At 38.7% G+C, this 18,754-nt stretch overlaps 1 protein-coding gene across 2 annotated transcripts in view; it reads right to left on the reverse strand.

Annotated features, from left to right (window-relative positions):
• Positions 1 to 18,737, reverse strand: part of FLACC1 (flagellum associated containing coiled-coil domains 1) — a 55,061-nt gene extending 36,324 nt beyond the window's left edge. The window contains exon 1 of one of the 2 annotated variants that reach the window (XM_086719269.1): positions 18,704 to 18,737. The gene's annotated coding sequence lies outside the window, so the exon portion shown is untranslated. Of the gene's footprint in view, positions 1 to 6,857; positions 7,549 to 18,703 lie in introns of those variants that run through there. The other variant, XM_086719271.1, reaches the window with a different exon arrangement.
• Between the last annotated feature and the right edge of the window lie 17 nt (positions 18,738 to 18,754).

The following is an 18,754-nucleotide window of genomic DNA, read 5'->3' on the forward strand; positions in this document are numbered from 1 at the left end:
GCACTAGGAACATCTGCTGTTCTAATGAGGCAACTGTGGGTGGGCTCTGGGATGGAGGCTGGTCACCAGAAAAACCAAGACATGTTTAAAAACTTGGAGATATCAGCCTCAGCCTCTGCCCCTATCTTCCCAGGAGGGGAGAGGGGCTGGAAATGGAGTTAATAACTGATCATACCGTGAGGAAGCCTCCATAAAACTCCCAGCAGTATGGGATTCAGTGAATTTGGGGTTGGCAAAGACATCCACACTCAGGGGGATGACACACCCTGACTCCATGAGGACAGAAGCTCCTATGCTCAGGACCCTCCCAGACCTCACCATATGTATTGCTTCATCTGGCTGCTCATCTGTATCCTTTATCATATCTTTTAATAAACTGGTAAATGCAAGTAACTGTTTTCCTGAGTTCTGTGAGCTGTTCTGGTAAGTTAATTAACCCAAGGAAGGGTCACAGAAACCTCTGATTTCTAGCTTATGGGTCAGACACACAGATGACAACCTGAATTTGCGATTGGCATCTCTGGTGGGGGTGGTGAGTGCAGTCATGTGGGACTGAGTACTTACCTGTGGTATCTGGTGCTATCTCCAGGTAGAGGGGGTCAGAACTGAGGTTAATTGTAGGATACCCAGTTGGTGTTACAGAGAATTGCTTGGTGGGGGGAAAGCCCACACACATCTGGTGTCACAAGTGTTATGAGTATGGTAGTCATGAGAGAGCAAAGGAGACACACAGGAGGAAGGACTGGCTTTTTTCCTAATTCAAGGATTAAAAGAGGTTTAATTTGACAAGAACAGGGAGAGTGGGAAAGGAGATGGAATTGCACAAGGGCTGTCCATGCAAGTTTGACACACTAACTCCCCCTATCAGCACACCATAGGAAGATGCAGCCTACACACCTGCAAAATGGGTATGAACCAGAAGGGGCCAATTCCCACAGTGAAGGCCCCCAAAGACTCAGGACATGGAACTGATGGATTACTGGATAACACTGACAGACCTCTGGCAGATCTGTTGGAGCACGTAGTAGGCAGATAATGCACCCTCCCCCCAGACATGTCCATGCCCCCATCCCTGGAACCTATAAATATGTGCAATAAGAGGACTTGCAGCTGTGATTAAGTTAATGGTTTTGAGAAGGGAGATTATCCCAGATTATCTATGTGGGCCCAAGGTAATCATAAACCTTATAAAAGGGAGGGTAAGAGTCACAGAAGAGAATATGATGGTGGAAAAGGAGGTAGGAGTGGTCGTGGAAAGGCCACAAGCCAAGGAATGTGGGCACTTCTAGAAGCTGGAAAAGGCAAGGAAATGATTCTCTACTAGAGCCTCCAGAAGGAACCAAGTCTTGCCAACACCTTGATTTTATCCCAGTAAGAGCTATTTCAGACATCTGACTTCAGAACTAGTAAGAGAATAAATTGCTATTGTTTTAAGCCACTAAATTTGTTACAGAGCAGTTGTAATAGGAAACAGAGCAATTGAGGTGATATTACTAATAGAAACATAGAAACCTGGGGTGCCTGGGTGGCTCAGTCAGTTAAGTGTTCAACTCTTGATTTCAGCTCAGGTCATGATCTCACAGTTTGTGAGATTGAGCCTGGAGTCAGGCTCTGCACTCAGAATGGAGCCTGCTTGGGATTCTCTGTCTCCCACTCTCTCTGCCCCTCCCCTGCTCATGTTCTCACCCGCTCTCTCAAAATAAATAAATGAACATTAAAAAAAAAAAAAAAAGAAACGTAGAAGCCTAAGAAAATAAAAATTATATAATGACTCCGGGTTAAAAAAATATTATGTGAGAAAGTAAACATAGTTATGTACACTCTCATATATATTAATATAAACACTTGATAATTACTTTTAAAAAAGTTAATTGTGACTAAATTGGAAGAGCAGAGGAGGGAATGGAGGAAGGATATATAAGTGCTAAAACCTCATCTACCACACCTGGAAGTCAACAGACAATGTCTAAAGCTGAAAAATTAACAAATGGGGTGAAGGCAATTATTCAGACATTAAATTCCAAAAGAAATAGTTACAAGAGCTGAAAATAGTTGCCACTAAGGAGCATGCTGAAGAGTAGACTGAGAAGTGAGGGGCAGGGGGTGGTGGTAGAACCTCTAACTTTTCATTAATAAACTTGGAACACAATTTAAATTTTAAATGTTATCAGTGGATTATTTGATAAAAAATAAAAGCCAATGACAAAAAATGTTAGGAGAACCAAGAGACCAATGGAAGGATTACAATGATAGCAGAGTTCACTCAAATTTCCAAGTCAGTGACTGGTTTCCAATAGTATACTAGAATAAATTTGCTTAAGAATCAACTGAAAAATGAAACAAATGTTTTTCTGTAACATGACTGATACTTGAGAAACCCGGTTATATGGCCTAATGATTTTAGAGCTAAAGGGAATCATAACTTGAGTCCATTTTACAGATGAGGAAATTGAAACTCAAAGAGATGAAGTGATTCCTGGGCCACCTGTAAATGCTCATTTAACAACAAAAATACTTACAGACGCTTGCTGTGAGCACTGTGCTAGATGCTGGGGAATATGTAACACTTGCACTGTGCCCTTAGGGAACTTGTGGTCAGGAGGGTAGCCATCAGAAAGAGAGCTGAGTTGGGAATGTAAGCTGGTGCAGCCACTCCGGAAAACAGTATGGAGGTTCCTCAAAAAACTAAAAATAGAACTCCCCTATGACCCAGCAATTGCACTACTAGGCATTTATCCAAGGGATACAGGTGTGCTGTTTTGAAGGGACAAATGCACCCCCATGTTTATAGCAGCACTATCAACAATAGCCAAAGTATGGAAAGAGCCCAAATGTCCATTAAGGGATGAATGGATAAAGAAGATGTGGTATATATATGCAATGGAATATTACTCGGCAATCAAAAAGAATGAAATCTTGCCATTTGCAACTACGTGGATGGAACTGGAGGGTATTACACTAAGTGAAATTAGTCAGTCAGAGAAAGACAAAAATCATATGACTTCACTCAACAGATGAACATAAGGGAAGGGAAACAAAAATAATATAAAAACAGGGAGGGGTACAAAACATAAGAGACTCATAAATATGGAGAACAAACTGAGGGTTACTGGAGGGGTTGTGGGAGGGGAAGTGGGCTAAATGGGTAAGGGGGACTAAGGTATCTACTCCTGAAATCATTGTTGCACTATATGCTAACTAATTTGGGTGTAAATTTTAAAAACATAAAAAATAAAACAAGTTAAAAAAAAAAAAAGAAAGGGAGCTGAGTGAGCTGTGCAGAGACTTCGCCTTGGAAGAAAGACAGGATGTGCAGGTGGAGGCAGGTACAGGACGGACTGGGTCCTGGTGCTTGGTGGCACTAAGGTCAGGGCTAGAAAGGAGGCCTCCTAGAAAGGAGGCCAAGAGACTGGGTAAACAGTGAAGGCCTAAAGACCAGATGACAAGGCTACCATATGTAACTGTTTGCATTCTGCTGTGCATGGGGACCTAGTCAGGAGATCTCAGGGAGACAGGGTCAGGGAAGCAGTTGGGGTGGAGAGCCCTAGCCAAGAAGATGATGCCACAGGGGCTAGGATTCAGGGGAGAGTCTGAAAGGAGGATGCAGCGAGAGCAAGAGGTGCTTTGGACCTTGTATCTGTTTTCTGCGAGGACAGGGGCCAATCGTGAACTTGGAGGACTTAGCGGGAGTTTCTGGCACAGGAAGTGAGAGTCTGAGGAGGCCAGCTCCCAGCAACTGCCTTCTTTATTCAGTTTCTTTCCTGCCCAACCGGACTGTATGGTTCTTGAAGGGCAGGACTCCACTATGTCATTCTCTGTGTCCCCATGGAGCCTGGCAAAGTGACTTGTCCACAATGGGTATTTGATAAATATTTGTTGCCTAATAAACTGAGTGGCTGTAACCACAGGGACCGAGTCAACAAGGAGAAAGGAGATCCACAGATAAACTGCAAAAATGTAACCACTGTTACAATGTTATGGATAATATTAAAAATTAGAATTAAAAAACAAAATGATTGGTAAATTATTGAAGAGTAATGGAGTTTTACACAGATTTTAACTGATTAAAGCCTGTGAGAACGTGAAGAAATGCTTAAGAACAAAGATATTAAGTGGTATATATGCAATGGATACAATTACATACAAGTATGTACCTATATGTACAAAAGCTAGAAAATAATAAAAAGTGAAAATTGGGCTAGAATATCAGGATTATGTTTTTTTCTCCCTTCCCAATTTTGTTAATTTGTTTTTTATTTTAAAGTTTATTCATTTTGAGAGAGAGAGAGAGAGCAAATGGGGGAAGGAAAGAGGGAGAGAAAGAATTCCAAACAGGCTCCGACATGGGGCCTGAATTCACAAACCGTGAGATCCTGACCTGAGCCAAAATCAAGAGTTGGATGCTTAACCAACTGAGCCACCCAAGCGCCCCCCTCAACATCCTTTACTAAAATTTTCCTTGTGTTTTTGAGTCAGGTGGGCATGATTTTGCATAACAGCTCCTCTGCTCCACTGCTTGTGGGACCTCAAGACATTTACTTTTACTTTTCTGAGTCTCAGTCTCATTTGCAAAATGGGGACATGGAAGTTCATGCCTCACTGGGCGGTCATGCACAAGAAATGAGGCCATGTCAGAAAAGCTCTTGGCACACTGCCTTGTGCACATTAGGTTCTCAAAACCTGGTAACTGAGTTTAGGAATATTATAAACCCTAGTGATTTTTTGTATACTGAAGCTTTTATCCCTAATATTTGGAGATAATAGGTTTATTTGTGTGTGTGTGTTAAATTGAAATGGGCTTACTATAAAGAAAATCATAATACAGGAAAGCCTAAGGGAGCAAAAATTATCTGAAGTACTAACACCTAGAGATGACCACTGAAAATATTTTGGTTAATAACTTCTAGAATTCTCTCTAGACTAAAGAAACAGACTTAAATAATGGGAAAAACTATACATGCATTCTATATATGCATGAACTTCTTTTAATGTCAATAACTGTAGAGATATCTTTTTTTATAGATTTAAAAAAATGTTTATTTTTGTGTGTGAGAGAGAGAAAGCAGGGGAGGGAGATAGAGGGAAAAAAAAAGAGAGAATCTCAAGCAGGCTCCACACTGTCAGCACAAAGCCTGGTGGGGGGCTTGAACTCACAAACTGTGAGATCATGACCTGAGTCAAAACCAAGAGTTGGACTCTTAACTGATTGAGTCACACAGGCACCCTGACATATTGTCATGTTTTTAAACTGAAGTTTTTGTGGAGAAATTTTTTTAAATGCACAAAAGTAGAGAAAACAGTATAATGAACTCACCCATCACCCATCATAAATTAGCAATTTATGGCTAATCTCACTCATCTATACTCAGCCCATTCCTCTAATAACAGATTATTTTTAAACAAATTTAAAACAAATCCATAATTCAAATTATACTTCAGGCAAATCTATAAAACAAGTCTAAGATGTATTTCTATATCATTATGGTTGTGTGAATTTCTATCTTACAAACATATCCATTTATATTTTTAGCCAGTTTTGTATTGATGAACATTTGGGTATTGCCTTTTTTTTTCTATCGTAAACAATGCCTTGGTGTATTATTCTTTTGCTTTTAAAAAGTACAGGCCTCTCCTTCCAAACACTTATAGGGATAAATATTCAAAATATTTAACAACTAGTATAGACATGGCTATTGAACAATCAAAAAAGGCATGGCTATAGGGCTGGAACAGGGTCCTGCAGGACTCCACTCCTACCCTTGTGCCAGGCATTAACCTTTAGTTGCCTAATCATGAGGAGGTCTGGGGGTACCAGAGGAGGAGCTGGAGCAACCAAGGTGGCAAGGAGGACATTTGAATGGCTTGGAAAATGTATATAGTTGATCCTTGAATAAAAACAGTTTGAACTATGCAGGTCCACTTATACGCTGATTTTTTTTCAATAAATATATTGGGAAATCTTTTGGAGATTTGTGACAATTTTAAAAAACTTGCAGCTGAACCATGTAGCCTAGGATACCAAAACAAATTAAGAGAAAGTTAGGTATTAAAGTAAGACAACAGTATATAATACATATAAGATAAAAATATATCTTAATTGACTGTATGTTATGGGTAAAGCTTCTGGTCAACAGTAGGCTGTTAGTAATGTTTTTGAGGAATCAAAAGTTATACCAGGATTTTTGACTGCATGGGGGTCAGTGCCCCTATCCCCTGGCATTGTTCAAGGCTCAACTGTATATATAACCAGTATGGCAGTATTTTAATATTTCAATGACTACATACCAGCTAAACTTCAGCCCTCTACTTCCAGTACTCTCCCACGAGGAAACCACTGTTAACAGGCTTTTTTGAGGCGTATACTTCCAGAAAAGTTCTATGAATATGAATATATATGTACATAAATATATTATACATAAAATCTCAAAAATTTTTTACATAAATCAGAGGTATACTTTATATACTACCCATGTATTTGCTCTTTTTACATAACAGGATATCTAGTAGCTATTTCCGTATCAGCATACATAGATCTACTGTATCCACAAGTGGCTTGATGTTGCACTGTAAGGTTTTAAGACTATAGAGGGGTGTGTGTGTGTGTGTGTGTGTGTGTGTGTGTGTGTGTGTGTGTATCTATGCAGGCACACCCATGTGTGATGTAGGATTCTTTCTCCCTATTCTTTTCCTTTCCTGTATTTCTCCTTGATGATTTTACCCAAGGCTCAGGGGACTGAATGTGTCAATTGGTGACACTGTAGTCACCAGTGAGCCAGCTGAGCTTTCAGAAAGGTCACTGGTTAGTGCTAATAACCAGACACAGAAAGTACATAAAACAACTTTTCCAAAGAGCTTACCTGGAACTTCTCAAAGATTTGTTTCTCCCATGTGGTCCTTTTCCAAGTCAAGAGTCTTAAAGACATCACAATTTTATAGAGAAACTGTTCCTCATCGACATAAAATTAGCATTCATTTTAGATGAAATCCAGAAGTTCCAGAACTTGAGACTTTGGTTGTTCCAAGTGACTGAAATGCCAAAACAGAAAATCTGCAGTACGTGTAGGGCAGACAGACAGACTTGCAGTGAATTCAGTCAAAGGCTTTTACAAAGGCTGAACGGGCGTCAGCACAAATTTTCTTTCTAAAGACAGTCCGGTTTGAATCTTTCAGTATTGCCATGAAAGTCAAACTAGAGGAGAAAGTCAACCTTTCATTCAGACTCTCTTGACTTGGGCCTTGAGTTGTGAGATTTGTCCTTGGGAGATGGCAGGTGAAGGTTTGTTTCTTTTATTGCTATGGAAACAGAATGGCAGCACCTCATTGGCTCAAGCACTCAGCTCTTAAAAAGAAGTCTGGAGAAGCAGCCAGCTAACAAATTCTCTAAGACACAAGACAAAATATGCTTCAGATATACTTTCAGAGGGGGGCACCTGGGTGGTTCAGTCGGTTAAGCGTCTGACTTAGGCTCAGGTCATGATCTCACGGTTTGTGAGTTCAAGCCCCGTGTCGGGATATATGCTGACAGCTCAGAGCGTGGAGCCTGCTTCAGATTCTGTGTCTCATCTTCTCTCTGCCCCTCCCATGCTCATGCTCTGTCCCTCTCTGTTTCTCAATAAACATTAAAAAAAGAAAAAGAAAAAAAAGTAGGACGCTTAACCTATTAAAAAAAAAGATACTTTCAGAGGAAATAGAATTAAACTGCACTCCTAAACTTAATTGGCCTATGGCAGTAGTTGCCAGACAGGAGGAGGATTTTATGTTCTTCTGTCATTTGCTTACAGAAACCTAAAACTCTGAAGTAGGCAGTTTCTTCTTTGAATTTCAGGCTTTGAAATCTGTGAAAGTATAAATCCCCTAGGGCAGGACTCCTTTTCAGTTGCCAAGGAGTCGAAATTTTTCCCCCTAAGTTTTCCTAAGCAGAAAAGCTGCTTTTTCTCATTATAAGAAAGAAATATGCCTGCTTATGATAGACCAGGGGCTTTCATTTTTATTCTACTGCAATTCACTATAAGAAATATATTTTACATTTTACAATAAAAAGTTGCATGAAATAGTACCTTTATTACATGCTATTCTCATCTATTTTTTTCTTCAATTTAAAATGAAAGCTCATTATAAATCCATTTGATTGATTTCATGATCCGCTGTTAGGTCACAACCCATAGTTTACAAAACATTGTTATACATTCATCCATTCATTTGACTTCACATTATCTACTGTGTGCCAGGTACTGTTGTAAGGTGTGGGGATATATTCAGTTTGTGTGCCCACAGAGCTTAGAGACTAATGGGAAAGCAGATAACAAATTCAATAAAAGCACAATGAAACTTAAGGGCCTCACCAGATGCAGTGGAAGTGTATAGCAGGGACTTCTAATGAGTCAGACAACAATTTTAGTCACAGAAGGGATTTGATTAGTGTTGCATATTAGAAAGATCAATTTGACTGCAATGTTGAGAAACAATTGGAGAGGCCAAGTCAGGAGGCAGGGAAACCAGTTAGGAGTCTGTGGCAGTGGTCAAATGAGAACAATGGTGGCCTTGGCTGAGGGAGCTGCAGTAGGGATGGAGAAGGGAGGACACAGTAAGACTTGGTGATTGATCAAATGTCACAGGAAAAAGGAGGAGGCACTGATGGTTCATGGGTTTCTAGCTCAAGCAATTGAGTAGATGGCAGTGCCAGTTTATTGAGATGAGAAAGTCTCAGGGATAGACAGGCTCAAGGGAACAGATCATGACTTTGGGCTTGGATATGTTGAGTTTGAGGTGCCAGGGAGAAACTCAAGTGGTGATGTCCATTACAGAGTTTGTTCCATGATTTGGGAGTTCAAAAGAAGAGTCTGGGCCAGAAACACTTTAGGAGTCTTCGGGGTAGATTTAAAGGAAAGGGATGGATGAGATCACACAGGTAAAGGGTGTAAGAAGAGAATAGGTTCTAGGACAGAGCCCTGAGAAATATCACCAACACTTACGACAGTATTTCTTAAAGCCATGTTATAGTTCAAATGTGTATAACCATCATTTGAATGAAAGAAAAAGGTTCATTAGTTTCATGAAACATGAAGTGTGTAAGTAGTGCTACCAAATTGATGCATACTCAGCAATGTCATTGGAGAATTGGGCATTTTTCATCTTTCTGTCATGCCAATCTCAGTGTGTCAAGCATCATGGGCAGACTAGATGGAGACAAACTTCAAAAACAAAGAGGGAGGGAAAGAAGTTACAAAGAAAACAATGAGTAGATTTGACTCATCTGGTCAAATCCATCTCCATCTAGAGACTGGATATTACTTCAAGTCTGTTTGTGTGAAATTTTATATTCAAACGCTTTCCTACAATAAAAAAAAAAAAGCAGGATTTGGGTCTTGTGTAGAGAGTGGCTAACAGCAAAGATACAAAGGAAGCAGGCACAGAAGGAAGTCACTTGACTAGGCCAAGGCTTAGCACTAATTACCACTACTTTAGGATTTTTGTTTCCTCCTTTCTTCTCTTTAGACATGAGTACAATTTTGTCAGATTCAAAATAGCAGAAAGGAAGGAAATGAAGGCTTTTAGGGACTAAGTGTTAACTGTTCTTTTCTTTGACTGAATTTAGGGAAACTGGCATTGCAAAAAAGGCTCTTTCCAAAGACCCAGGAAGGGGACTGATGCTAAGAACATTCTCAGTAACTTTCCCCAAGCAATGCTCCTTATTATTTGGAATGGACGTGCAGGAGGCCAGAATATCAACAGTATAAGAAAGTAGACGTTGAATAAATGAATGAGAGAAACTGTGACTTAAGAATCCAAGTATATCATCAAAATTAGCTTGCACACTGGGTTGGAAAATGGGCCTTGCGTGATGCTGTAGCCCTAATGAAGTGACAAAAGTGATCAGCCAGTGTGTACTTAAGAGGCTTTCCATTTGGGTAGCCCTATTTGTGGCTTTCTGAGAATACTCCCAGTGTGGAAAAGTCAGTGTTCTTTTAGGAAGCTTATCATTATCTCCAAGTTGCTCAATTTCCTTTGATCATTTCTTGTCTATCAAGATCTCATTTTAGGGTGCTAAGTTCCACTGACTCATTCAGCTTTTTCCAAGTGGCCCCTCACCAGGGAGCCACAGGAATTATATAAGCACCTGCAGTGCCACTCTCACATCTAGAAAGAGGGGCCACCGCCCTGAGCCCTGGGCTTTAGAGAGTTCTGCATATCACAGGTATACCCAAAAACCTGAGTTTATTAAAGAACACACAGGCACTTGATCTGCAGCTCAGCGCTGGAACAGCAGGACCCACAACCCAAACATCTGTTGTTCTCATCAGTAACATCATTCAGGATCCAGGGAAATGCTTCTCCACACCTCTTGTCCTTTCTCTTCAAAACAAAAGATGACTGTGTCAAAATGCTATTTGTCTTTCTTTGTCTGCCTTATTTCCCTTAGCATAATACCCTCTAGGTCCATCTATGTTGTCCTAAATGGTAAGATTTCATTCTTTTTTTTTTTTTTTTTAATGGCTAATATTTCATTGCATTCTTTACCCTTTCATCTATGGATGGACACTTGGGTTGCTTCCATATCTTGGCAATTGTAAACAAAGCTGCAATAAGCACAGGATGCATATATATTTTCAAATTGGTGTTTTCATTTTCTTTGGGTAGGTACTCAGTAGAATTACTGGATCATATGGCATTTCTAATTTGTTGAGGAGCCTCTATACTGTTTTCCACAATGGCTGCACCAATTTATATTCCAACCCACAAGACATGAGGGTTCCCTTTACTCCACATCCTTGCCAACACTTACTTCTTTTTTATAACAGTCATTCTGACAGGTGTGAGGTGATATCTCATTGTGATTTTGACTTTCATTTCCCTAATGGCCAGTGAGGCTGACAATCTTTTCAGAGAAAGGCAAGTACTATATGATTTCACTTATCTGTGGAATCTAAAAAACAAAAGAAACATACAAAAACAGAAACAGACTCATAAATACAGAAAACAAGCTGGTGGTTGCCAGAGGGGTGGGGATGTGGAATGGGTGAAATAGAGGAAGGGGATTAAGAGGTACAAACTTCTAGATATAAAATAATCATGGAGATATAAAGTACAGTATAGGGCATATAGCCATTAATATTGTGATAACATTGTATGGTGACAGATGGTGACTACACTTCTGGTGAGCATTGTATAATGTATAGGATTGTCAGATCACTGTGCTGTATGCCTAAAACTAATATAATACTGTATGTCAACTACACTTTGATAATAAAAAATTTTTTTAAATACTAGGAAAGTTTCTGGTTTGTGCTGTTGCTAAGGTCAGAGACAGACACTGCTTTGGAATTCAGGAGGGATGAGGGCAGTAGTAGTGAGGTGAGAGGAAAGGTAACTTGTAGAAAGTTCTCAGCAGGGATGCATAGATTCATGCATAATGAAATACTATTTTCCAGTGGTGCTGAGCACCCATTTTTCACTTCTTTTAATGTTTTAATTTATAATTCCACAGGTACTTATTTATTAAAGCAATACTTGGAAGACTTGCATGTTGTGACTGAAGAATATTTTACAATATGAAGTCTGATTACCTTAAAATTTATGTATGTATAGGCCTAGATATAACACAAAAAAGGTAGGGTGCTAATTCTTCACATTATTGTGTGGAATTGTGTGGATCTAGAGATTCCCTTGAAAGATGGTGAAATAGCTTTTTAAGTGGTAGCGAATTACCTAACATTATTTTGTAAAACTTCCTGGCCCTTTGTTGTAATGCTTAAATGTAATGTAAAAATCTTACTTTTAAACAACTTTGTGATTTTTCTAAGAAGGCAAGAAAAATAAATTTTATGGAATACTCTTTAAATTATTTGACTTTTGTATTTTTCTCTAATCTCACATTACATTTGGTGTGCTTTACTTACATTTTCTTAAAGAATAAAACTCTTCATGCCTGCCAGCAGCTGTATTTTGTCATATTTGCCAAAAATGCACAGCAACATTTGTTCCTTTGAAAATTCTATGGCATTTGGGGCCTTATTTTATAAAAACTAATGAAAAACAAAACTCACTACTAGCATAACTCCAACTTAATATAGTAAAAACAGAGATGGAAGTCAACAGAACACCCTCAATTGTTGCCCTCATCAGAAGGTTTTGGGACTTAAACGCATCTACTGCTCATCATTTGTGAAAGAAAACACAATTAAAGATATTGGGAGGGATGCCTGGGTGGCTTAGTTGGCTAAGCAACCAACTTTTGATGTCAGCTAAGGTCATGATCTCACAGTTCATGGGATCAAGCCCCATGTTAGGTTCTGTGCTGACAGCGAGGACCCTACTTGGGATTCTCTCTCTCTCTGCCTCTCCCCTGCTCGATCTCTCTCTCTCTCTCTCTCTCAAAATAAATAAACTTAAATAAAAAAGATGCTGGGGATATCACTAAATTTCGTATCAAAGAAAAACAAACAGAAAAAAATGTATCAAGGAATTAGAGATTCATACTTCATTTACTTATCATAAAATGCTCAGAATTCTAAATGGATATAAAATGCATTTTTCAAAAAAAAAAAAAACCCAACAATTAAATTGTGATAGAGAAAAGAGAACATTAAAGAACTTTTCTATCAGAGTCCAACAATTTTCAAATTTAGTTTTTTGGAAATAGCTTTTCTTTTTTCTCTTTTCTTCTTCTTTTAAAGTAGACTCCACACCCAGTGCAGGGCTTGGACTCACAACCCTGAGATCAAGACCTGAGATTGAGTCAAATGGTCCACCGATGGAGCCACCCAGGTGCCCTTTTTCTTCCTTCTTTCCTTCCTTCCTTTCCTTTTTCTTTTTTCTTTCCTTTTTTTCTTTTCCTTTTCTTTCTTTCTTTCTTTCTTTCTTTCTTTCTTTCTTTCTTTCTTTCTTTCTTTCTTTCTTTCTTTCTTTCTTTCTCTTTCTTCTTTTAAGAGATAGAAGTTTATTGAATACACTGCAAAGGAGTGTTGGGCATGACATCAAAGGAGAGACTGTCTGCAGTGAGGCAATGGTGAGGAGTCACAGTTATAGGGTGAAGTGAGGGAGTATGGGAACATACGGAATTTTCCCTTTTTTTTGGTAATCTCAGGGACCAGTGCCTGGTAATTGATCAGTTAGGGCCTATGGCTATTTCAAGGTGGGATGCTTAATGAGACTCTTTGCATTCAGCTTGGTGATTGCTGTGAGCCCTTTTGCCTTGCTCAAGCTGTTCCTAAAAGGGCCTCTATATTCCTCCCTGATAGACTGACAATAACAAATCTTTGGCATTTGGGTGGTCTTATCTTTAGTGGCTTCTTTCTGCTAAATGAGGGGCACCGAGATGCCTCTACCTATGGGTCAACATTGGTCAGTTGGGAATTTATATGTAGGAATTATGAAAGGCAGAGGCAGCTGAATCCAAGGTAGACAACATACATGACTTTCTGAGTAGAAAGGGTCATTTGTTGGCTTAAAGTTAAGGCAGTGAAGGAATCTTGGCACCAGGTGGAGAGACATCAGAATAAACAATGAAATAAGATTATTATTATTATGAGAAAGGAAGCCTGAATAAAAGGCCTTTGATAGTTGACCAAAATCTTCCTCCAGTCCAGGAGTTTAACCAATTAAAGAAGAGACAGATTGATCTTTTAAAGTGCCACTTTGAGTATTCATGTCTTCTAGTAATCCTGTCACATTAATGTGGTAATCTGGAGTAGCATAACATTCTGTTTTAATAAGGCGGAATAATAGAAATAATAGGATAATAGAATAAAGGAATAATAGGTTCTTCCATGAGATGCAGTCAGGGTATCAAGGGCCATTTGGTTTTGGAGGGCTACCTTTTGAATTTATTGGTGACGGCATGTTGGGCTTAGTTAAATGTGGCCACCGTATGTTTGGCTAAAACCTCTTTTTGCAATTTTATATCAATAGAGGCAGCTCTTGGGACAAATAAGGCTAAGGGAGCCCTCTTTATTTGATGTCAAACCTTAACAATATCCCAATTATGAGGAATCACTGGCAAGTGGGAGAAGACCTGTCTGGGGGTATGGGCATCCCCAAGTACATCATCCAATCCAATCACAAGGAAAGTGGGGCCATCAATTATTTCCATAAGTCCATATTTAACCCCATGGAGTGGAGTCCATTCTGGGTCTTAAGGAGCAATTTTGTCATCCCAGACATACAGAATTTGTTAAGGTGATAGTTGGGTTAAACAATTCTTAGGGAGTTCATCCCATTTTCCAGTTGTTCAAATAACCATATGCCCATTATTCTGTTATTATCCCCACAGAATAACAAGCATGAAGACTGTCTATACATGAGCTATTGTGACACTTTCTCTGAAGTTTATCTCAAGTTGTCTAGCTTAGGTAAACAACAAACATTTAAAGACAATCAGAACTAGAATTCAACATCTGCAGAAGTGTTATTAAAATATAATTTCTAAATTCACACTTATTTCTAGAAGTAGTCAAATCAAGACTAATTCATTTAAGAAACAAGTCCAATTTTAATGAACTTGGCCTAATTATTTACATAAGCTCAGCAAGAATAGAGATTGATCATATAGACCTTTTTAAAATTTGCTTTGCTGGAACTTTTCTATTTTTCTTTTTTTAAAAAATGTTTATTTATTTAGAGAGACAGAGAGCATACACGTCAGCAGGGTAAGGGTAGAGAGAGACAGAGAGAGAGAATCCCAAGCAGGCTCTGTGCTGTCAGCACAGAGCTGGACGTGGGGTTTCGATCTCACGAACCATGAGATCAAGACCTGAGCTGGAATCAAGAGTTGGTTGCTTAACCAACTGAGCCACCCAAGTGCCCCTGCTGGAACTTTTCATAAGGAATCTTGAGATTGAACTTTTAATGCACTTTTTTTTTCACTATTTTTCAAAATTTATTTTTTAAATTTACATCTAACTTAGCATATAATGCAACAATTTCAGGAGTAGATTCCTTAATGTCCCTTACCCATTTAGCCTATCCCCCCTCCCACAACCCCTCCAGTAACCCTCTGTTTGTTGTCCATATTTAAGAATCTCTTGTTTTGTCCCCCTCCCTGTTTTCATATTACTTTTGCTTCCCTTTCCTTATGTTCATCTGTTCTGTGTCTTAAAGTCCTCATATGAGTTAAGTCATATATTTGTCATTCTCTGACTAATTTTGCTTAGCATAATACCCTCCAATTCCATCCACGTAGTTGCAAATGGCAAGATTTCATTCTTTTTGATTGCTGAGTAATACTCCATTGTGTATATATATACGACTTCTTCTTTATCCATTCATCCATTGATGGACATTTGGGCTGTTTCCATATTTTGGCTATTGTTGATAGTGCTGCTATAAACATTGGGGTGCATGTGCCCCTTTGAAATAGCATACCTGTATCCCTTGGATAAATACCTAGTAGTGCAATTACTGGGTCGTAGGGTAGTTCAAGTTTTAGTTTTTTGAGGAACATCCATACCGTTTTCCAGAGGGGCTGCACCAGCTTGCCTTCCCACCAACAATGCAAAAGGGATCCTCTTTCTCCTTATCCTCACCAACATCTGTTGTGGCCTGAGTTGTTAATGTTAGCCATTCTGACAGGTGTGAGGTAGTATCTCATTGTGGTTTTGATTTGTATTTCCCTGATGAGGAGTGACGTTGAGCATTTTTTCATGTGTTGGTTGGCCATCTGGATGTCTTCCTTGGAGAAGTGTCTATTCATGTCTTTTACCCATTCCTTCACTGGATTATTTTTTGGGGGGGGTGTTGAGTTTGATAAGTTCTTTATAGATTTTGGATACTCACCCTTTATCTGTTATGTTGTTTGCAAATATCTTCTCCCATTCTATTGGTTGCCTTTTAGTTTTGCTGATTTGAACTTTTAATACACTCTTGAAGCCAGAAGCCAAGCCAAATACTTGCCATCAGACATGCCTGCAATACCTGTAGATTTGGGCAAATTCCTCTTCTTGAGATCCCCAAAATATCCTGAGGCTCCTGCCTCTGCCAGGAAGTGATGTTCCTTACTTACCTGATAAGGCTGCTGAGAACTCTGGAAGCAAGGTATCAGACCAACATTCCCATGGGACTCTACTGGCTTCATAAAGTCAACCTTAATTCCTTATAGCAGTCTGGTTATATCTGAGTCTATGCATGTCTCTTGCAAATATGACATTCCAGTGAAAGCCTTGGTAATATAACCAGTGTTTCCAATGGTGTTTTGTTGCAAGGAGAATAGATTCTCATTGAACTTATGCAACTAATTATAATTGCTATGGAACAAAGAATACTCACCGAGAGTTTCTGAATTTCAGAGGGTTCAGGTAGGGAGAAGAGTTAAATGTTTCAATTTGTCCTTAAAGGACTACTTTATCACATTTCTGTAAGTCATAGATATTTTAAGAGAAAACTTTCTCAATCTGGAAGAGCAAACATTAGAGAACTAGCAATGCTTCAAACAAAAATCACAAAAACTATAATCTTCCATAATTCGTTCAGTCCCATGTTATTAATTCTAGTTATTTGGATGCAGCTTTTTTTGTTAGTTCTGGAAATTCTTACCCAGTTCAGTTTTACAATCTTAAAGATATCAAATACCTGTACTTGTCCCCTGCAAAAGTCCTTTTCATGAATTTCTTTACAGAAAAAACTCATTTCGCAAGAGCATCAGAACAATAACTATAAATGACAAAAAAAAAAAAAAAACCTTAGAAATGGACATGGTTAAAGATCTGAGAGTTCATTATAATGCAACGGACAAGGAAATCCAGTTATTTCTGTGGCACAGAACATTTCAATACTTCAAGTAATGACCTTATGACAGAACATATTAAAACTTTAGGGATTTTATGTAGTTTCTAAGACAGTTATAGCATTTACCCATACAATACAACCTAAGGCTTAACATCATTTATTTGACAGTGCTTCCCAAGTAACTTAGCATACCAAATAAACAAGCCTAATTAGTAAAAAACAGAAACAAAATAAACCCACTTCATTTACAACTTAAACCTATGGGAAGTTTATTAAAACCCTTAGAAACTTTTAAAGCACATACCAAACAGAATTATAGATCATTAAAGAACTGATAAAGATACAACATAAAAACTTTGGTTTTCTGGGCAGCTAAAGAAAAGAAAAAAACAACTTTGTTTCATTTTCTTATCAAGAGCAGACCAACAATCTGAGGAAACTTTGTCTTCTAACAGAAAAGGAGAATTTTAATCGCCTACCAGTGTACTTTTAAAACCCATTCATTTCAACCTTAGTTTGTCCTGACCACACATAAAATTCTTTTCTAGAGCTTTGACTTCACAGATCCTCTACAACTTTTTTGCATTCAGATTTTTGTCCTAAGTCTTTTCTCTCCAAACAAGTAGTCTCATTTTAGGACAAAATTACCTTCTTTTTCCCCTAAACAAAAACGTGTTCTCATTCCTTATACCTTTCTTACATGTCTCCTACTTTCCTACACAGAGTTGCTTTCCTTATCATTTCCATCAGTCTTAATTACATACAGAAGAATTCTAACTCTTAGAACTTTAGTCTCAAGTGAAAACTAAATAGTAACCAGTTGTGAACTATTACACTAGAATTCTTTAGACTGGCAAATTTATAAATATATTTCATGATTTTTAGGAACATGCATTTTTCATAGTACAATCTTTTTTAAAAGTTTATTTTTATTTATTTTGAGAGAGAGAGATAGAGAGCAAGCATGGGGGAGGAGTCAGAGAGAGAGAAAGAGAGAGACAGAGAGAGAGAGACAGAGAGAGAGAGAGAGAGAGAGAGAATCCTAAGCAGGTTCCATGCCACCAGTGCAGAGCCCAATGTGGGGTTCAAACTCATGAACCTTGAGATCATGATCTGAGCTGAAGAGTTGGATGCTTAACCAACTGAGTCACTCAGGTGCCCCCATAGAACTTTCAGTAAGAAACAAAACATGTTTTCCAACAGACCCAAGTATCTTTAGTTTCTCTGTAAGAAGAAATCAAAAGCAGATAAGCCTATATTTAATAACCATTGTTTTAGTATTCTACCTTATTTGGAAAAGACTTAGATATCCAATGAATTCAATTCAACTTATCATTTAACTTAGCATACCTCAAAGTATCAGGTTTGATAGCCTTCCACAGGGTCAGATGGCCATGAAACCAAGCAAGACACATTCTACAGTTATTGAAGAGATTGGGATTTGGGGACAATGCCATGAAGTCTTGAATATGTGGGACTTTTGGCCATTTGGAGGAGTTCCAGCAAAAGAGGTCAAGCTGGAAAATAGTATTATATGAAAGGATTCCATGAACGGGTCATACCTTTTGATCTGGGAGTTTTTATTAAGGCCAGGAAATATTACATTAAAAAAGATGAGACATTTTTCTCAGGATTTGGGTGTCAAATTTATTCCAGTTCTTAAGAATATAGCCCAAGGGTGAGTCCAAAGGGATAGAGGGGGGTTTGTCTCACAGTCAAAAAGACTGACTGTTGATTCCCAAAGGGGTGCTCCACCACAGGGAATGGAGCTCCAATTCGTGGTCATGATTTCAGTTAGGGCATCCCAATGACCTGAAAAAGGACTGGACCTTAAATGGGGTAACCGACTCTAATGGGGTGTTCCACCAAGGAGAGGGTTGCAGCAAGTGGCAACAGCAATCCCTGCTGGGGTGTCCCTGTAACAGAGAAAGCTGGACATGTGGTGGCCAGTTAGGGTCAGAAAAAAGGAGAGGGAAGGACTCACCATTCAGATGCACAGGAATATGTTTTGCTATAGATCAAGATGGCAGCTGGA

Source organism: Puma concolor, chromosome C1, assembly GCF_028749965.1.
Source record: "Puma concolor isolate L17-30 chromosome C1, mPumCon1.1.hap2, whole genome shotgun sequence".
In the NCBI taxonomy this organism is placed as follows: domain Eukaryota; kingdom Metazoa; phylum Chordata; class Mammalia; order Carnivora; family Felidae; genus Puma; species Puma concolor.